This window comes from Falco peregrinus, chromosome 15 (assembly GCF_023634155.1).
Source record: "Falco peregrinus isolate bFalPer1 chromosome 15, bFalPer1.pri, whole genome shotgun sequence".
Taxonomy (NCBI): Eukaryota; Metazoa; Chordata; class Aves; order Falconiformes; family Falconidae; genus Falco; species Falco peregrinus.
The window spans coordinates 6,774,793-6,796,986 of NC_073735.1; positions in this window are offsets into that span (position 1 = coordinate 6,774,793).

Genomic DNA, 22,194 nt, shown 5'->3' on the forward strand with positions numbered 1-22,194 from the left:
GCCTCCTTGGGCTTCCAGCTGTGTCACAAGTCTGCTTTCCATCCAGTCATCTGTAAGAAAATCAACTACACTCCAAGTCAGGAAAGCAGTGATTTAGTAATAACCAGGCAAGCTATTTAATGGATGAGCTCTGAGTCTCACTGACTCTTTGCCATCCGCCTAGGCCTTCTGAAGATGTGTTTAGCTGCTTGCAAGAGTCAGATCTGTGTATTGCTGCCACTATATTTTTTTCAGTCCTACTAAAGAAAACAGTTTTTATTGGGTCCACCAGGAAACTGTGAATTAAAGCAATGGCTAGTCTGATGGAAGATGGTGTTATATATCACATCTCTTGCCTGTGCTAGAAATGCAGCTAGTTTGTTAGTTTTAATCAGGCTATGTAGCTGTCCTTATGAAGTTTAAAGTGAGATTCATTTCCCTTGGATTTTCTATAAAGAATTTCAATAAATGCCCTAAGGTTAGATGAATCATGGGAGAGAATAAAGCACAATAACAAGAAAAACTGACACATAAAATACCCCCAACCCTGAACCTGAAGCCACAATAAAGTGAAACCTCAAAACCACAAGTATAACCTTCTTATAAGAAGCAAAATATATTTTTTCTGGTGCATTTCTGGTTTGTGATTGCTCACTGGAGAAGTCCGAGACTAGCTTTTTGGTTAGAGGTTGTTCAACAGCAGCTCTCTGCAAGCAGACAATTCTGAAGAGTTGTTACTGGTTAATCAGAGTAGACACATCACTTCTAGGACATAGCTCCTCTTTGATTTTAGGGATATGACAAGTGGAGTACAGTTCCTGGGGCAAATATCATGGGTGTTCTGCAATATTTCCTCAACACGTGTACTCTCTTTTTGCTTCTTTAACAGAAAACTTGGTCATCTAAACAGCACTGGAAGTAGAATAAGGTAAGATGCCTCCTGCACTGCACCATACCACTGAAAAAGTAAAATGAAATATCAGTCATCAAGATCCTCACAACAATATAGCTTTTTATTTTATGGTTCTATCACATGCTGCTGGGGTGGAAAGCTTTGAAGAAAATTATAGAGTCTTGACTGACAACTTTATTTCTCTGATGTAAGGAACAGTCGGGCACAAATGCAGAAGGGGAAATGTTTCTGAGTCCACTGGGGACAAGGCAGAGGTTTCTTAGGTTCCAGGGCAGAACTGTAGGATGAGATTTCCTGCAACTTTATCACAACTCTGTTGCCTTCTGTGTCAGGCCCATCTCTTTGACTTTGCCTTTCTGGAATCAACATTCAATATAAAACCAAGGAAGATTCTCAGAGCAAAACACTTCAGTGTACACAATTCTTCCTCAAGTATATAAAAAAACAAAACCAAAACTCCTTAACGTGAAGTAGTTGATATAAATACATCATATAGGCTTCTAAATGGCGCTCAGATCTCATAGCAAGTGTGCCACAAAAACCCTAATTCAGAATACTGCCCGGCTCAGCCGGTTACAGTGCAGGAGTGGAGTACCTGTTAGCTCACAGGAGCTGCTAAGCACCTCATTCAAAACACTGGTTCTGCAGGCTCCCAAAAAATGCCATTCTTCCAAGGGCCGATGCTATGCAGGTAAGGAGGAAAGTCAGAGAAACACAACAACAAGGCCAGGCTACTCAGCCTCAGCGACTCCTTTCTCTCTGGCACCTACAGCCCCCTGCAGCCAATATTACACACTGGATTTAGCAACTGAGACCCCAGGCAGGAGCCCGAATGCCCGTCCCACTTCCTCCTGCGCTGCCTGATTACAGCTCAGGCTGCCATTCTTTCTCCATCTCCTCACCAGCTAGCAGCTCGACTATTTGCAGAAAGGTCAAGACGGATCCATGTGCAAAGCTGAATGGAAGTTAGCAGGATTTCTCTCTCATCATGTGCACAGTCCTCCTTCACAGAGGACTGCTGCAAAGTCATTTGACTGCATGTTGTGCCACCCTTATTACAGATACATAGAATAGCACATTAGCATTTTTTGCAGAAGATGCTCTCTCTCAGGATAGACCTATATCTGACTTCTGAATAAAAGGCTTGAAGCTCAGGAAGGCAGATTAGTCATAATGAGCCTTGTGAACTTGAATGCTCTGTGTTTTTTTCAGCTATTCTGCCAAAACAAGTAACATTACCAGACTCTTGCTCGTACTCACTTCTAGTGTAGAGGGAGTCTTCACTTTCGTCAGCAGAAGAGGCACATAGGATTCTTAGGGTCAGAACTAGCTCTTGGGAAATTATTAGCTCTGCGCCTTGCACTGGTGTGTAAGAGCAACTTAGTCCTACCAGAGAAAGTACCTGCTACTTGTTACGGGCTCACCTTTAATTGCATGATATTAGAACTACCCTTGGGAAATTCAAGCTCTTGATACAGCTGTAGATATTATTTTAACCAGACACATGTAATCATAATCTCACAGGCAGCGTCCTATCAAACATGCTGCACTTTTACTAGAATGAGCTAATAATAAAGTGTAAAAATGATGGGCTGTATCAGAAATACCTCACCTGACATGATCTGAAGGTTTGGCCTGATGGTTTCTGAAGTACTTTCTGTGCTTTCCTTTTATTGTAACCCAACGGAACACAGTGGCATATGAAGGAGCTGTAACTTGGGAGAGTTTTTCCCGTGATGCAAACCAAAGGTAATGCTTTGTTACTTACCAACTCAGCACACGAACAGCCCATTATAATGCAGTTCCCCGAGGGGCATGGCTTGTTCTTTTAGCGCTGCAAAACCCAATGAATCGTGTCCCTCCAGATGAGAGAACTGCCATCTCTGAATCTCCAAGAGTTGAGCAAAAGCCATGCCCGTAGTGGGCCGCCTTTGACGTCTGCTGGCACGGAGCCTGTGTGGCTTTGGCAGCGGTGCAGTGTGTCACGTTTCACCCGAGTGCTGTGATCCTCAAAGAGGAAACAGGCAAACACACTTGTTGCCTTCTCAGTGTGCTTGAGCCAAGATCCAATCTAGTCACATAACACTGGAAATGACTAAATTGGTTCATTTTATGTTTAAGAAATCAATAGTCTTTCGTGTGACATTTCTTCAGAAGCCAAGATGGATATTTATATCTCTCTGGAAAGGAAATAAATTCCCACCTTCTTGCATCTTTTCCAAAGTTGCGCTAGGAGAATGCTAGTTTCTCCTGTGAATAAGGAGTCAATAGTCAACTCAAAATATTTATTCTAAAAGTAATTGTGGTGGGTTGACCTTGGCTGGAGGCCAGGTGCCCACCAAGCTGCTCTATCACTTCCCTCCTCAGCAGAACAGGGAGGTGAGAAAATAAGATGGGAAAAAACCTCCACCTTGTATGTCAAAACAAAGGCAGTTTAATGAAGCAATAGCAAATGTCACACGGGTGGAAGCAAAGGAAAAGACATTATTCTCTACTTCCCATCAGCAGGTGATGTTTGGCTACTTCCCGGGAAGCAGGGCTACAGGACACATAACAGTTGTTCCAGAAGACACATTTTGTAAATAACAAATGCCCCCACCTTCCCCTTCTTTCTCTTAGCTTTTATATCTGAGCAGGCGACATATGGTATGGAATATCTCTTTGGTCACTTTGGGTCAGCTGTCCTGGCTACGTCCCCTCCCAAGATCTTGCCCACCCCCAGCCTGCTGGTGAGGAGGGGAGCGAGGGGCTGGGGAGACAGCCTTGGTGCTGTGCGAGCACTGCTCAGCAGCAGCCAAAACACTTTCTAGCTACCAACACAAGCACAGCGCTACGGGGGCTGCCATGGGGCTCAGCCAGGCAACACAGCACCAGAAAGTTCTAATAATAGAGAGAGGACTGGGAAAAGGGAGCTCTGACCTGCCTCTGCCACCAAGTTACTGTGGGGCACTGGGCAAGTTTTTGTCTTTTCTCTGTCTTAGCCTAAAGTTAGGACCAAGTTTCTGGGTTGCTATGGGCTTGGAGTTTACATATTAATCAGCATCTCACATGTTCAGCCAAGATTCAGCCCAGTCTGCGTTCTCTCCCTGTTTCAGTCAATAAAGTCTGTCTCCTGGCAGACAAAGTTCCTGCTAAATACTTGATCTGGACAACGTGACTCAAACTGCCCTCTATGCCATTAGTGAGTAGCCTGGCACAACCAGCCATAGGTGACCAGACTTGGCCCTGCTATTTTAAGCTGAGGCCACAAAATTTTGAAACACTATGTAAGTGCAAATATGGTGAACACATTGCCATTCATCTCTCTGCCGTGGATTTCCTTTCCTTGGCATAAGAATAATAAAACTCACATTTACTTTAATGCACCAGGTAGTCTGAAGGCTTTCGTCACTCCATTTTACTTATTAAAATATCCCTGAAGCTAGAAGAGCACTACACAACTTCTGTTGTTTCTCTTTTGATCATTTACTATTTCCTATAGTGGCTTTTATCCTCTAAAGTGGTCTGGTCAATTCCCACAGGATCCCTGACTGGGGAAACGCTATCAGTGCACATCCAAACAAAATAAAATTTGCTGTAGCTGTGTTAAAAAAATATTGGCTTAGCTCTTTAGAAAGCAAATCCAGGTTTGATGCAGAGGGTCAATAATAATTTGTAAGTGAATAAAGGGTTGAAATATGCATACTGACACCCTGGAACTTGCAGAGCACACTCTTCTTTCTCAGAGTAGCTTTTTGGAAACTAAAAACTCAGTTAATTTCCTTCTTGTGGATAAGTATAAAAGATGCACTGCTGAAAGGGGTCAAGATTTCATGGCATTGCCATTGTTCTTCACCAGTTGGTGCCTTTTGTGCTGCATACTCATCTCACTGCAATATTTTTAACAAGAGATAAGGACAAGACTATGATGATTTAGAAGCACCTGTCTAGGTGCAGTTTATGAATTCTGATTAACCTTAAAAAAATTCAGTACTTAAATATGCCAGTGCCGATGGAGCTGATCAGGTGCTGTCAGACCTGTGTCACACATGCTTCACATCAGGGAAGCAGAGACATGTTAAACTGTGATGGCTCTCCTTCAGCTGGAGACACTTGTCATGTACATGCATAAATGTCCCAAATTCTGAATGTTAAAGAGAGAAGAGTCTTCCTGTTCTCTCCATCTTTTGTCTGGTGCTTTTTGTCTGCTAACAAAAGCCCTTGGGAACCTTGAGTGTTGGCAATCAGCTTGGAAAAATTCACCTGGATTGCAAGAGCCTCTTTTCTGCCTTTCCCTTTTTTTCACCTCCTTGTTATTTTTCCAAAGCCCGGCAGCCAGTGGAGACATGTAATTAAAGTTAATTGTGATTGCTCAGTGATGCAACAGCCCCCTCAGTCACATGGCTTCAGGGTGCCTCTGGCTCACATAGGGCTACTGCCTTCGAGCATGAGTGGGCACGCTTCAGGGCTACAAGTCTGAAAAAAAACCCAAACCACTCTTCTCTCCAAGCCACCACAGCCCTGTGCCAGCATCCTCTGTTGTCCAGCCACTGGCACCGTTTGCTTTTGGGCACAGGAAAGTCCCTCCTGGCGCTCTGTTCCCAGAGGGAGGTGGGCAATGCCACCTTGTCCCCCAGGAGTCTCCATTTGCATGATGATCAAGTCAGGCCACGTTGTCAGCACCTGACAAAGTGGAAGGCTAAGGTGCTGGTCTGGCACTGAAGAAAATGATGGCTGTGAGTACACTGCAGCAACACTGGGAACCAGTGGAATTCCGTTTCCTCAGGGTTTTCATGCCTGCTTTTCGTGGCTGCCTGTGATGGATCTATGGTAGAGCCTCTGCTACTAATCAAGACTTCAGCTGCAATTTTTCTTCCCCAAGGCAGAGGAGGAGACTGACACCACTTTGATATAGGATGAAAGACAATCCTGCCATGTCCCACAGTTATATACCAAATCCAAACCTGACTTCTGGCCTTTTGCCAATCCAGAGCTCACTGGGAATGTTGCTCTGTTGTGCCTCTTTGACACACCATAATTTCAGAAGTATCTGCATTAAATAACCTGTCTTGGTTTCTGGGAAAAAAAAAACCAAAACAAACACATACCTAAATAGTCCTCCAAAGAGCGATTTTAGCATCATTATGAGCTGGTGTAGCGGCTACTCAGTGGGCTGCAACACAGTCAGTGTAAAGCAAGGCAGTGCTTCAATGGCCCTTCACCGTGCTGACAGCAAGCGCATCAGCTCTTGCTGATGGGTGAATTAATTGCTGGATTCTTTTTAAATGAGGCCCACAAATAGGACGCAAATTCCATTCTGACACTAGAATGAAGGTTTGGCGGAACGTTAAATTGCCACTAGACAGGTAATAACATAGTGCCAAATTCAGCCTCACAAGGGACTGTCCTGAAGAAATGTTCATCTGCAGTGAGCTTTTCCTTCCTAATGAAAAACAGAGCCACAGCCAGCTCCCGGTAATGAAGGAGTCGGTAAACCTGATTACGCAAAAGAAAGGTTAGACAATGATTTGCAAGAAGTGATCAATAAAGGACACAGCAATGAGCCAAACAGAAGAGCCAGTAAATACACGGTACAAGATGTATTTGCCTCAGTAGCTAAGAGGTCTTTATCCATGTGGCATGGAGCTCAGCAAGCTTCTCTGCCAGACATCAGCCATGGTATACCACCTCCAGAAAAGTAGCTACACATGGGCAAAAGTCACCGTGTCTGTATCTAGCAGTAATGGCACTGCAAGCAGCACAGGCTAAGGCTCTGGCACAGTGAGTAGCACAAGCTCAAGAAAGCCCAAAAGGGAGGCACAGGCTCACGTCATCTTCTCCCTACCATCTGCGGTCACCTACAGTTTGTGTCCCAGAAGTTTAGACACATGCCAACGACGGGTTCACACCTGTGCTCCAAAGGCAGTATCAATTTTGCTATTGTTTCATGCATCCCTAACTAATGTGATTGCTGCTTTCATTAAAGTGCCGGTGGAATTGGCTGGTAAGAGGTACAGGGTAATCTGGGCAGTGCTGTGCAGGGTTCTGGGTTCAAATTCTTCATTTTGCTGTGAATTAGAGAGGAGCAGAATGAAGGAGTGCAGAAGGGCCCACCTTGGTGCCACACACACATCATCCAGTATGTAAAAGAAGCAAAACACTTAACTAGGAGTGGAAAATGGGGGTGCAGCTCAGGTACTGCAGAGCTGAGGAGGCTGAGAGCCCTAGGAAAAGCATATTCACAACCAGGCAGAAAAGCTGCAGGTGCTCAATATTAGGAGAAACTCCAGGGATTGGTACCCACAGAGGGGACAGCTAGCTCCTAATAGGCTGGGAGAAAAAGCCCATCAAAAGTTGGATGACATTAAGTTTTCAGACCCCACAGCAGATTCAGCACATCACACTGGGAGGGCCCTGCTGCACACAGTGAGTATCAGCTGCAAAGAAGATTCTCTGAGAGCTCTGCATATTGCTGCTAGATCAAACATAATCTTCCTTACCCTGGCTAGCCTCTAATTGCTGTAGTTTATTTCCCCAGATTGCCTTTTTAGCAATTTCCCTGCAGACACAGTAAGTATAAAGTTTGTATTAATCACAATGATTAACATTTATTGGTGCAGTAAGTCCTTGCGAAGGAAACAAGTTTTGTCTTCTGTGTTTTGCAATCAACGGCCAAGCTGCTTAATTAACAGCCTGGTCTAGCAGAAATCCATTCCCTGCCTGCCTCATATCCAAATACTAACTACCCAAATTTACTTTTTCAGAATTACAAAGACCTTTCCCAACCCCGAACCCGGCGCTTTCCCGCAGCTTGCGCAGAGGGCGCCCTGCCAGCAGTTTTTCAGAAATGAGATTCACGAGCTACCTGGATCCTCTTTGCAGTTAGGGAAATAATTACTTTACGCGATATAATTTGCTTAAAACCATGACAGTTTTAACTATAGTTTAAGGCTAAATGACTGTTCAGCAAGACAGCTGATAAAATTCACCCTGTAATAAGACTGAAGCAATGTAAACAAGCCCAGCCCATTTAGGGCTTTGAGTTAATATAGATGTCAAATACTTCTTTCAATATCTAAATTTCCCGAGCCATCAGATATTTTCCCCCTTTATAAATGTATTCATAATAGATCTCATCCTTTATCACCTAAACCCACAACATATGGCTGTCCTAAATGCCTATAATTGGTTATGTTGGAATATAAATTAACCTCAGAAGAAACATCATCTAATTTGTTGAAATACTACAGGCACCTGTGAGACAGTGTAATGGGAACTGCTGCAGCACAGCTTTGGGGAGCTCCAGGCCTGGCTCCCTTCTTACTTGGAGTGTGGCTGCTCCAAAGAAAACGCAGCCTGAAGCAGCCAAAAATGTCAGGGCTTTGCCCTTTAGAATAAAACGTGCCCCGAGATATTTTTCTCTGCTCTGCCAGGCTCCTGCAGCAGCTGTGCTCTGCTTAAATGTAAGATGTTATCTGAGTTTACCTTCTCTTGGATGCCTGGCTGTAATAAGGAGCTCCTTTTAAGAGCCACCTGGAGGAACGGTGACACTTCCCAGGCATTTGCACAAGGGCGCGATGCACAGAAAGCCAAGGTCACCTTTATGTACAGGTTCTCATGTGCTCTGCTGAGCCACGCTCGGGACCGTAGAAAACCGTAGCTGATTAAGGGTGACAACCCACCCGGCTTTGGGCAAGAGGGGCTGGAAGAGTTTTTCAGCTCCGATTATGATAATTTCAATAAATGGGGGATTAGGACTTGGTTTACTTGGTATCAGTAGATATCAAGGTTTACTGGTGTCAGCAGAAAGGCTGCTATTTGCTTCCACGTGCTTTGCATCAGGTCTTTGGAGTGAATCAGCCCAAAAGCAGAACACCAGGCTGGTGGAAATCATACCTGTAGAGAAGCTGAGTCAAATTACTAAAAACTAAACCCCTTCCCCTGCAGCCTCTCAGCAGGCTAAGTAATGCCAAATAATTCTAATGTAAATCACAACTAGCAGGGAAGTATCTCTGGGGCCTGATGTCCTCTATCCTGCTCGGTTAGTAACAGCCATACAATTGCAATTGCGGTGATAAAGCTCAAAATTCATTTGCAGTTGCTTGAGTTGTGGTGATTTATTGTTTGGTAATTATCCTGCTGGAGCCTTAAGGGTGGAGTAATGTCCCCGATTTACATAATCAAGGTATCAAAGTCTTTAGAGCAGGGCATGCTATCAGCAGATGGCCCTACCACGTGTAGTAGGGTCCCATTTTTTTAATAGCTCGTGTTGCACTCCATCTCTATCTGTTTGCCTTTAGGAAAAGTTCACTGTCTTCTACTAATTAAGCGTCATTTACATTAACACAGAGAATTCTTCCTGCTTTACTGTCAGCCAGCTAAAGGCCAGTTCAGTGGCAGTCCTGACCCATCTCTGTGGCCGAACAGGGGGTGTAAGCAGCAGGATCTGTGCAGGCAAGACAAAGCTGGAAATCTACTCTGAGGACTTGACCGCTGTGGACTCTGCATTTCCACAGCAGATAGAGTTGAAAAGGAAAATCAGAACAATAGCTTTGTCAAAAGCTGGTAGAACAAAACAGGAAGATCTAAATTCACGGGCAGAACAAGTACGTGGATCTTTTTTTATTATGGCTTAGTTTGTGTCACTAACACAGTAGGTGTTGGGTTTAGAAGGGTTCTTGGTGTAGCTGTACCGAACACCACCAGATACCAAAATCCTTCCTGACATTCTATAAAGCTCTTAGAGCCCCTCCTTCCCCAGCACAAGCCACACATTATGGTCAGTTGCAGGAAAAGAAGATGAATGACATCAGGACATATCAGGTCGCTGCAATAACACAAAATTTGTGAGGCTGCACCATGCAAGTACTTTGATCTGGGCCTGTTTCCACTTAGAGTGCTATTGAAACTGACTTTTTTTATTACTTTTTTTCCTCTCATTGCTCCTGTAAAATTATTTGCGTTTCTCACAATAAATACAGAGCCAAAAAAAAAAATCTGGTTTTCTTAATATTTTTGTAAAATGAAGTGCATTTTTCAATCTGAGTAAAAAAAAAAAAACCACACAGAAAAAAAAAACCACAAAAAAACCCACCCAACTTACAAATACCCAGCTGCTGACCAAATCTCAGCTGTATGGTTTTTCTTTGACTGAACTGTTGGAACACTTCTGTGGGCCCCCATCAAGTGTTCAGAAAGTGCAGCTTAACCTTGGGGAATAAACTGCTGAAAGATAAAAATCTTTCTGTTGAGCTTTAATAACAGGCTAAGTGATAGCCTTTAAGACTATCTGGCATTGGGTCTTTTTCCTTTTTTCTGTAATATTTCTGGCTTCAAAAAGAATGTTCCTTGTGGAGGGAGAGACATGAGAAGTTACTGTGGGAAAATAATTAATAACAAAAAACAAAATATCTGGGGGGCATCTACTGCACTGGAAGGAACATGTAACGTTTTCCTTGACTAAAATGAATATTTGAGGTGCCTGTGCCCCATGGTGAGCACTGAGGGGCAAAAGGTTCTTCCCAGCTGTCGGGAGATGTGTAAAGGACTTTCTCCCTCCTGGTGGGGCTCTGTCGGAGCCGTAGGCATGCATGGTGGGGGCATGCTGAGCTGAGGTGGGAAAGGGATGGGGTGATTCTGGAGGAAGGGAGTGAGAAAGGAAATAAGAAGACAAATCTCAAAAAAAAAAAAACCAAAACCAAAAAAAAAGTAGGCCAGCATGAACGATTACTGCTTTCTATCATCCCTGCTCTGACAGTAATTCTCTCCCTCTGGGGATGTCTTGCAATTTGATGATCTCAGCCCTGCGCCCTCCCTCCTTGGCAGTGGCTGGCACAGAAGGAGGAAGAGGCATCGTGTGGAGCATCGAGGCAAGAGTGAGCGAGCCCAGAGGAGCGTCGTCGGGCTGAAGAGTGGGCAGGAGCGAGGTGTTCTGGGCAAAGGGCCCTCTGTGGCGTCACCAGGGCCCGGTGATGTGTAGGCTTTGTGCTGGGTGACCTTCCTCGGTCTTTGCTTTTGTGGTCGTTGGTCTTTTGGTGCCTTGCTCCTTCGGCTGCCCGGAGCGAGTGGCCACCCTGTAAGGAGGGGAGAGCCACCGCCTCCACAGCCGAGGGGGAAACGGAACTCCCTGGTCCCCAAGGCCACCCTGTCTGCAGGGGAGGGCTGTTTCCTCGCTCAGCCCCAGCGGCGTGGTCAGTGTGACAGCTCTGTACCTGGGGCACATGTGTCACAAGCCGTGGAGCCCCAGTCTCTGGAAGAACATGTTCTGGAGGAGCATATCTGCTGCCTAAACTAGTTTCAGTCCTGTAGAGGAGTGAAGGCAGTGGGTTGATTAGCACTGATAACATGCAGCTGTGGCCTTGCCTGAAGGAGGTGGGTTGATTGACATGGACGATGTGGATGTGCAGCTGTAGCTTGTTCCCACTAAGTAGTTAAATAGCCCTGAGGCTGGTGGGAGAAGGGGTTGGAGGAGTATTGTGGTCTGGCCTCTGGAGGAAGGAGAACCACCATGATGGTAGAATCTGATAGTAAAAACCTTGTTGCAGCCTACTAGCCTGTCTGTGCTGCAACACTGTCCTTTTCCCATTTGGCTAATATTATGTTGACTGAACAAAATTATTATTTTTTTTCCACTCTGGTTTATTTGTAGCTGCTCTTACGCACAGCTCTGCTTTTATTTATGCTGCATACAATTTTAAGTTTGCATCAAAGTCTTTGCAGTTGCGAGGCTGTATGTGCTTGTCCCAGGTGTTTGCAAAGGGAATCCTTAGGGATGGGGCAGTAATTTCCAGAGATGAGTTTCGTAGCTTGATGAGTACAAGAGTACTTGTTTTGTCTAGGGTGGAGTTTCATAGTTTCTATGCAGCTCAGTTTGCATTTAGTTGTGAGTAGTGGAATATCTTATGCCTGAATCTCTGTGACTTTGTAACTTATGTTGTGCGGGCGCGTTTGTACTACCAGCTTTATTCCAGTGAGAGCTGGCAGCTGGGCTGTCTGCTCTTCTACTGCTCGGCTCGTTTTCTGAAGCCCATCAACAAAGGTTCTACCTTGCATGTCATTAAGAGTTTGTCAGTTTTATTTGAAATGGGGCTGCTGGGGCTGTGTGTGCATTAGGAAGGAAAAGGTGGGTAGAATCACAGAACTGTGGAGGTTGGGACAGACCTTTGTGATCGTAGAGTCCAACTGTTAACCCGGCAGTACCAAGTCCAGTGCCAACCCAGGCCCACAGGTAATGACTCCCTTAGTGCAGGTTGGCAGAGCCCACCCAAAAGAGCACTCCCAAGGCATTTGTACTGATGGGTGGGACCTGCAAATGTGGGGCTGGGACCACTGCTTCCAACGTTGCAATAATAATTTTCAGAGCTGTAAAGTTTGCCTAGAAGTGAAAGGGGAGAAAATGCTGGAAAAGGTCTTGTCTGCAAAGCTTTGAAAAGTCAAAATAACAGAAAACAGATCACCTTGTTCATCACTACACATCGCAGCCACAAACCTTAGTGAATATTGAAACTTGCTTCTTTTAGATGGGCTCTTTTCTCTTCTGTCTTGTCAACGAGGCTTCAGGTACCTGCCTTGTGATGTCCCTTGCCGTGTGTGATCCCTGCCACATAGGGATGCTTCCCTGCCTGAGGTGAGCACAAAGATAGAGACCACATTTCAGAAGAATTCCTTGCAACGTGTTTTCCTTGGGTTTGGTATACAGCACTCCTTTCAATCACCATACAGAGGTTTGTATGAGGGCAGAAGCCTGTAAGCTGCGCTTCCTTGTGTGGAAGAGCTCACTTCTGTGCACCACGTGGCTCCCTTACTCCCAAGGCAGCTGGGGAAATCAACAGCAATGCAGAAAACATGGTTTGTACAGAACTGAACTGAGTATATATCTTAAGGAACAACACATTGCCCTTTGAAAAGGGCATTTGCATCTTTCTTGAAGTATGTAAACCAGAAAGATGACTCAAAAAAACTGCAGGAAATTAAACTATTCCTTTTAGTTGATAAGCTGGCAATGGGAAAAAAGGTGTAGAGTATTACAGCAAAACAGAATTGCACCCCTGAAGTTTCACAAGCCCCCAGTGAGAATGCAGCTTTCCCTACGGCAGGCACAGAGCAACCGACTGAAAGGGCTCTCACAGAGAGCTACAGTAAAGGATGGAGTGCTGTCCCTGGAGTCATACACAAATGGGGAAATAATACGGCATCTACTGCCCCAGAACACTGCTCAGATGCCGGTATGTGCTCTGTGTTGAGCTGCTGCTGATTCAGGGTGATCACGTCTGAAGTTCTAGGTGCTTGCAAATACAGCCAGCTGGTGATGTACTGAGCAAGAGAAATTAAATGCTCAAGACCAAACCTTCCTCCATGTTCAGGTTTCCTCTGCATATACTTACTAGCATCATCTCTTCTGCCAACTTTAGCCCTCACATCAGCTCTGCACTTTTTCCAGAGTCCTGGTATTGTCTGAGCCTCTTGATAAATCACCCTCTAGCCCAGAAGCCTGGCAGCGTTCCTCACTGTTTGACTGAGCTGTTGCTTTATCTCATGTCTTTTGGTATCCCACTTTTAGACAGGAGTCATGGTGACCACAGACTGCAGTGGGTTTGTTTTGTTTGGGTTTTTTTTAATATGAGGCTTTTTATTTTATATCAAAGAATTTTAAAAATCTCAAAAATTACTACAGAGGGCTGGGTCAGAGTTGTAGTCTGACTGTACCCTTGCAGGGAAGAAACAAGATACAACAGCAACAAAAAAATACAATTTATAAAAGAAAGCTATTCCAGCTTGTCATTAGATTAAAACCCACACATATAAAAGGCTTGGAATTGTATTTTAGGATGAAATTTTGACTTGACGTTTCTGAGCCTTGTAACTCTGTGCCTAAAAAATGACACCAGCACTTTTCATCTGCTTTTAGCATTGGCTTTATACCAATAATTACCACCACCTTGTAATTAGCTGAGTGTTCTGAATCTCTCTGCTTGTCATTACATTAAATTAGGTTGCTCCCATGAAAGCGTGAGCATTCATGTGTTCTTATTTGCGTGAAGTCTCTGAGTTTTCCATTCTTGATTCAAATGTTTGTTGTTAAGGCCACTGCATATAAAGCAGCAATCATCAAAAACTGTAACTCTCATTAGACTCATTCAGGGATGTTTCATCTTCTTGACTTTATGGAGGATGGGAAGAAGGGAAGTTACGTATGAAAACACAGATTTCTAGACTATATACTTTTATCTGCAGTGCAGATGATTTTTTCTCAGTACAACCTCAGACACCCTGTGTGTGTTTCTTCCCAGGGTCCCTCTGTATTTCCCATTGATCCCAGCATGACCTGCCAGGGCCGGTGTCCTGATACTACAAGACAAGATGAGCAATGAGTAATACAGGTTGCCTTGCTCCTTGCACGCTTGTGCCTTGTGGTTGTGTTCTTGGCTTGCGCTCTGAGAGAGGATTCCCCTGCGACTGAGAGTTTTGCCCTGACTTCTCCAAAGGGGTGCACTGATGTCCAGCAATGCCACTGGATTTCTGAAGGGCCTTTTTTCTGCTGGGATACTGATTTGGAGCACTCTTCTTTACTCAGCTTCAGACTTCCATTAAATGGATAGAAATACTTTCTTTGAGAGTCCTTTCTGACTGTCAGGTTAGTTTGAAGTCGGCTGAGGGGCTCAGAGATTGCTAAAGCGAACTAAAACCGTTTTGTGGGTGGACTCATGGACAGCCAGATCGTGTTTTTATTAGAAACTGGGGAGAGGAAAAAACCAAAAAGGAAGGAAAGCAATGGCACACCTTGAAACAATGTTATTTATTATTATAATAGAGTTAATGTCTATCCAATGTTTTGCTACCCAAATTGGAGGAGTGAGCAAAGCAATATTTGATACATTGCCAAGGGTAACATGTAACATGAGTGTTAATTAGCTCTTACAGAACCAAAATTAATTTTCACTGTCCCTATTCGCATCCTAATTAAGTAGCACTGTCAAAGATGGCCCACCTGCACTCTTGGTTAAACAAAGTCATTCCTTGAATGTGGCACAGCAGTGTGTGCCTCCCTTGCCTATCACTAAGCGCATTGCTTCCTGCTCCGTGTTAATTTGCAGAGCCTTTCTGGATTCCTTTTCAAGAGATAAAATTATGAGCATCTGAGACAAGGCTTAAATGATTTCTCAAGAGATTGGAAGATAGAGACATACAACTTAGCCTTGAAAGAGGAGTTTGCTTCGATTGTTCAAGATCATATTAATTCAGCTATATCTGTTTCCAAAGGACTTACCAGTGTAGTTCTTCTCATGCAATCTTGCTTTTAAACTGACGTTCAAAGGATTTTTATTCCCTTAAATGGGAAAGTAGGAGAAAACCTTTTTTTTAAGCGTAATTTTAAATTATGCTTCTAATTAGGGGAAAACTGTCATAGAAATTATGCCTTTGCATTGTCACACACAGAAAATTCAGTGCCAAGTTCACACTCCTATTGTTCCTGCCTTTGCCTAACAATTTGGATAGCTGTTATACCTGGAGCATTTTGTTGTGCTAACGTAGCCTGTGAAATGCAAAATCCCTGTGCTCAGGATCCTGAGATGCTCTGAGTGAGGGAGACTGGAAGCAGAGGATACAAAGCCGGGGCTGCCTTTCCACCTAGCTTGTTCCGTTATTGAGAAGACGTGAGCTATTTATTGTGCTTGTATCAATATTGGAAGAACCTTTGTCAGTGGAAGAAAAACCCAGTCTGAACTCAGCTTAGGCTGGATTCTAGCTCTGCTTATGAGGCTGCCCCAGGTAGCACCTGGCCTGCAGAGACCTTTCTGTTCTAAGTGTCCCTTCACTTGGCTCCTTGTTCTGTGAAAACGAAAGGGACGGACGGGGCTGTGGTTTTACCAGCCAGCCTCTGGGCACTGAACTGGAAGGTTTCTCTTCGACCTTCCCAAGCCTGCTCTCCCATTGGAGGTGGAGCTGCAGGCAGCAAAGTTTGCTGGTGGGCTTATGGAACTTCACAGCAGGGCGATCTCAGCCCTCCGTTCTGCAGGACTGAAAAATGGGTCATATATGATTTATTTAAAGAACAGGTGTGCTCATGTTTATCTGAGGAGACCCTTATTGTTGACTTGAAGATATACTAAATCTTTGAACGGGTGACACGGGGAGTGTGCTAGTTGTCCAGGCACGAGATATGTTAATGTCGTTAACTTGAAGATGCACTAGGTCCTTGAATGGGAATGTGCTAATTGTCCAGGTACAAGATATGTTAATGAGGTCCCGTAAAGTTAATGAATAGGTATGAGTGATTTGTATAAAGAGGGGGCTGAAAGGTTCCCTTGGGGTGCATGACTTTGGTGGAGCCATCCCCCATGCACCCAGCGCTGCTGAGTAAAGATAACCTCCGCTCACTCGAATATTGGTGACTGATTTGATCAGGACACAGCCCAGGCTAACCACCAGGATGTCTTTTAAGACCTTCTACTGTAAAAGCGGTGCTTGTTTCTATGAGCAATATGCCCTATAGTCCATTTTCTGTGTGAAGATCTTCATTTGGGGTATGTTTGAAATTATATAGCTGATCCTACAGCTTCAAGTGGCTTAGACCCATCAGTGTCAGCTACCCAGCAGCTTCCCACACAAAGACAACACGTGTCCAGATCCAGGAAGAACCATTTTGCTGCTTCAGAAACATCGTTCTGCAAAGAGATACTGATTTAAAGAATCAGTCACCAATATTCGGGTGAGCGGAGGTTATCTTTATTGGGCAGCGCTGGGTGCGTGGGGGATGGCTCCACCACAGTCATGCACACCAAGGGGATTTTTCAGTCCCCTCTTTATACAAGCAACTCGGACCTATTCATTAACTTTCCAAGAACTCATTTACTTATCTCACTAAACTAGTGACCATGATTTAAGTCCTTGTCTTTGCCACGTTGTATAAACAACAGGAACTTAGGACCAGATAGCCTTTTTAAAGATGACAAATCCAAGGACTTAGCAATTAGTACATCTGTCATGTTGGCAATAAGGGCCCTTGGACGTTTCCCAACTTTTAGATAAACAGAAGTACATCATCCTATAGATAAGTGGCAAATCATTCATCATTCAATACGCAGTTGTGTCTGACACCAGCGTGCCCTACCGGAGAACTCCTGTGGGCTATAGGGACCCTGAGAGCAATAGTGGTAGGCTGGGCATGCACTGCCGTCACCCTTGGGTTTAGCACTGTAGCTCCTGTTATACATTTTTACATTTTAGACATTTATATTTTTACATATTATACATTTACATTTTACCAGGTCTAAGTAGCTCCCTTCTCAAACCAGACCTGATATTGGGGAAGAACAATTCCAGAAGTAGCAGCTGCAACATAGATCTGAGCTCTTTTAGACCTTAGCGGACCTAAAAGTTAATCTTTTGCTTTAACTTTAATAGCAAATCAAAAGCCTAGCAGTTAAGCCTGTAGACCATCTGGGTCTTTTCCTAGAGTCTACAGAGCTTTTCACCCTTGTAAATCCATTCATGCTTTGAAGAACGAGTGACATGTTGCTGGGGGCCAAAGGATCCTTTATATTGTATGAAACTTTTCCTGTAAGTCCTTCCCAGAGTGGCAGGGAATGCGACACGGTGCTGGGTTTGACTGTTGCTGGGTAGGCAAGCTAAGAAAGTCTTCTCCTCATAATCATCAGTCTGCATTTGAAAGGCACGCTGGGGTTGAAGCTGCAGCCTCTGCTTGTTTCCAGGGCACGCATGAAGGGGTTACAGGGCTCGGATGCTCATCCCGAACACGCGCCTTTGTCTCTCCACTGGGAATCTCTGCAAAGTTCAGGAAGAGACTCCTCTCTGTTTACAGTGAGCTCACCTGCTGTGATGAGCCCAAGCTTCCCTCCCGTAGGAGACTCTCATTCTGGTTAAATAAAAGCCAGTAAAGGTCAATGCCGCATGCCAGATTAGTTAGGTTGGAACTTGCAGGATTTTACCTGAGAGATGAGTTGACTTCGGGTGTCCTGCATTTGAGGCCAGCATCCCAGAGCCCAGGCTTTTCTTCTGCTCTCTCCCTTAAGTTTTGTTGAAACTCACAGCTAAACTGTAAAACCCAGCATATTTAGGAAAAAACATCTTCTCAGGAACATTCCAACCATCCCCATTTACCAATTCCTCCCTCCTCTGGTAAGAGCAAAGGGTTGTTTTATAAGTTAGTAAATCACTTTTAATAGGCAAATTGGTGCTTGGAGATAATCTGCACATTTTTTTCCTTTTATTTTGCATTCATTTCAGGCTTAACCATCAAGTCTGCAGAATGTATCACTGCCGCGATCAGAATACTTATGTTATTAAAAAAAGGAGAAGGATTTAACGGCTAATTGCGGAGAAATATTCTGCAGTATGCACCTCGCATCTAATTTAGATTAAATCAGCAGATAAATATGGTAACAGGCTGCTTTTTATTGAACCAACAAACAAGAAAACTCTCTCTCTTGGAGCTGGCTGCAAAGCTGTGTGAGCAGTCAGTACTGACTGGACAAAAATTCACCTGGCTGGAAGTCTTAGGCAAGGCTCCAGAAATGCTGTGTGAGAGGGAGTGCTGTTCCTTGCCACTCTGGACACATCTTTCCAGGCTCAACAATTTTTCATTGCAGCCAACTTTATTTCTTTATGGTGTTAGCATTGTTGTTGTTATCAACTGGGAATGGTGAAAGGGGTGCCAGGAAGAGCTGCTCTTCCTTTGGACTCCATGGGTTTGTTGCTGTCTTCAGGCTGAAGCTCTTGGGCTGACAGTGAAGGTTCAGGATATTTGCCTGCTGTGGGATGTTCCTGGGTGTACTGCTGGGTACCACGAGGACTCGTCTTCTGCTGACCCTTGAAAAGCATCCCCTCACTCAACTGTTTACAGAAGAGGCTAGCCAGTGACAGCTGCATTAGGTGATAGAGATATTCATGCTAGAGAGCTCTTTGGTAGGTGATTTCATATCATTTGTTGTGCACGAAGTTGGCGCTTCTGATTAGAGAGCAGGGGATCTGAGCTGATTTGAAAGTCTCTGGTGCGAACTTCCCGCATGGCTGTGTCTCTTCAAACTTTGAGTTCCCAACCTTAAAATAAGTCGATGACAATAACGTTTCTGACCTTACAGAGACCTAGGCAGGAATAATCTCACTGGAGGTGAAGCAGTGCTCGGCAGTACAAGGTCTGGTGCCTTGGGCTGCCGGCTCTCCAGGGAAGAGGGCTGGTTCCCATTACGTGTCTGTACAGGACCCTGTAAAATGAGGCTTCACTTTCAGCTGCGAGCCTGGGCACTGCTGTTGTGCAACACTGCACATAGTGTAGGAAACACCTGTCTGTGTAAGGAACTTACCTTGCATTCACAAGGTAAGCTGCTACCTTTATTTGATTCCTCTTCCTCTATTAATACATCCCTGGTGCTCAGTTTGTTCATGGCCAGCACAGTTTACTGGAACACGCAGAGTTCTTGTCCGGCTGCTGGGGTGTAATAAGGGAAGCAGGAGATTCTGTCAAGCAACTTTGCAGCACCCAGGATATCTCCAAGCTTTTCTCTCTGTCTGTGACGTCTTGGGCTGCCTATCCACTTCACTTAACAAGACCAAAACCCCTTCCCCTGCTTCCTTCTGTCTCTGCTCTGCCCCTGTCCTCTTGTCCTGCAGCTGGCCTGTGGCAGTCAGAAATTGCCTCTGATCCCAGAACTGGTGAGCACGTGAGCCTGTACTGATCAGTTGGACTTGATGATCTTAAAGACCTTTTCCAACCTAAACAATTCTATGATTTCAATATGATTTCCAAAAAGCACACCCGCTCTGGGAAACTGGTTATTCTGTGGGAAAGCAACTAAAGAGAACAAATATATATGAGCTCTGGCAAACATGGAAGCTGAAGGGTACGTTACCAGAAAAGCCAGCAGGCTGTTTTCCAAATGCCTGTTCCTGGCCAGGACTGGAGCAGATCCGAAATACCCCGACAGGGCATGCGCAAACGGCATCCTTCCCTCCGTGACTCACCACCATAGCCTGTGCGTACCCTGCATCTCAGCTGCCGAACCTCCTGATTCTAGCCGGTGTTCAGCACAAGGTCAGTGCAAAATAATCCCTTCTCCACATCCCAAAATGCTCAGGTGTTGTTTTCCTTGTTGACATTAATAGTAACTCTGGAAGGCAGAAAAGAGGAACAGAAAGACAGGCCAACGAGCAGGGTGAATATTGCCCTGCCTTACTTGAGCTTGTGCAGGAAAGGAGCTGCAAGGTCAGAGGACGCCAGGACCAAAGCTCCCATGGCTTCCCTGGAAAGCTGCACTGGGGCACCAGTCGGTCCCACTGCCCTACAGATGGAGCAGCACTGCACGTCACGGGAGTCACAGACCTGTCTGCTCCCTGCACGACCCTCGACAGGCGAGTGTGAGCTGGAAATGTCCAGCGCTGCAGACGCGTGTCCGAGCAGTCTGTAGGCAGGCATCTGGTGCCAGTTTGTTCTGGAACAGTGGTCCTAGCTGTTACCGCTTTAGTTGCTTCTTGGTTTAATGAGAGGCTTCACAAATTGCTGTGGAAAGGGGAGCCTGAGTTAAGCTGGGGTTTGGGTCAAGTAGGTTTGATGCCTTCCTCTGACACAGGCTTTTCCGGTGTTCTTTGCCCTGTCGCTTATTCCCCCTGCACCTTGGTTCTGCACTGATGAAAGTAACAACAAGCATCCTTTGTTCCTGCTGTAAATGAGTGCTGTGCAGATGACAGACAGGGCTGTGAGGCACTGAGATGCTATGGTAACAGCTGGATAAGTATCATAGATGAATGAAAATTGCTTTAGCACTGCCATTATTTGTTGGGAGATGAGATGCCTTCCACTTTCCGGGAGTCCTTTGTGTTAAGATTTGCCCCGATATTATAAAAAGAAATCTCAGTGCCATTAAACAGTGCACAAAATAGGCTACATGGATATTGGCAGCCAGTGTCAATGAGCTTAATTAGAAAAATATTTTCAAATTAGAACTCTAAACTAGGGACTTCTATTAACCCTGCAGCAGTCCACCTCCGCTCAGCATACTGAGCAGGCCATCAATGAAAAAAATACCAACTTGTTAAAGCAATAATGTAACTAGTTCTAGTTATAATTGCTGAAATGTGAAGCCATCCTGCAGCAAGGCGTCTGTGGTTCGTATGACTTACAGTCATCACCAACTGCCCAGGGCCCTTGGCTGCAGACGTGTGCCAAACCGCAGCGAAAGCGACGAGTTAGCTGTGGAGCAGCTCTTTAGTAAGGGGCTCTTGCTTTTATCTGTGGAATCTGCAGGCTGCTGCAGGCTCGCTGTTGACTCACTGGTCTGGCCAGCTGATGCAGCAATAAAGCAGGAAAGTTGTCAGATTTAACCACAAAAACTTACGTGTGAATGTATCAGCATGGGTGTCCTCTACAGGTCCAGTCATTTCAGAGGGAAGTGCAACACCCTCTGCAGTTGCAGGATTATTTAACCAGGGGAAGTTTTCTTCTCCCTGCTGGTGGAGGACTGACACCTTGAAGCAGGAAGGTTGCTATTCTAAAGCATCCAAGTTTCTAATCAATTTTCACAGTTAAGAAAGTGCTCATCTGGACATCCCACGTCATGTTCATTCCACGGCTTTGGCACTTCCCATTTCCCACTTGCTGTACTTGTCCTGGACATGTGTTTTTTGCAGAAAATCAAATAATAGTTGCTGACTGTTTCTTTTTTCTCCAATTGGTTTTCCAGCACCAGGGAAAAATACAAAAATCAGTGGCAGGAAGGAAAGGGAGCTAATTGGGTAACAAGACCTAATTAGCCAGGGATCTCACAGGGGAGTCCTCCCTGGGTAATTGCTACTCATTTTCAGCTGTGAATACAGGAAGACAAAATAGTTTTAAGAAGCTTAATCAAGTCCTTGCAAAATACTGCTAGCACCCAGTAGCTGAACCATACTTGATCAGTGCTTGAGTGGGGAGGGTAAAAAGAATGTATTTACAAAGGGCTCTTGAAAAGCTCTCTGAGTATCTAATTAGACAGATTTCCACTAGCAGCTCTCCCAGGACCTGATTTCTGGTCCTTTGGTAAACATTCAGAAACCAGCCGAGTGGTTTCAGCAGTTGTGTTTTGGGGCAAGTTGGTTTCTTCTCCACTTGGGGAATATCCTTCTGGACCGAAACCACCATCCCAAGAAGCCCCAGGACCGCAGCCTGGAAGTCGTGGGGAGCAGCCTGCAGTTGGCCTGAGGTGGTGGGTGATCCTGAGCACAGGGCAGTGCTGGGAGGAAGGACGGGAGCCTGCACTGCTCTTCTGCAGCAGAGAGAAAGGTATGCATTGCATTTGGAGCATCAATAATGCAGCAGCTACACACAGAGC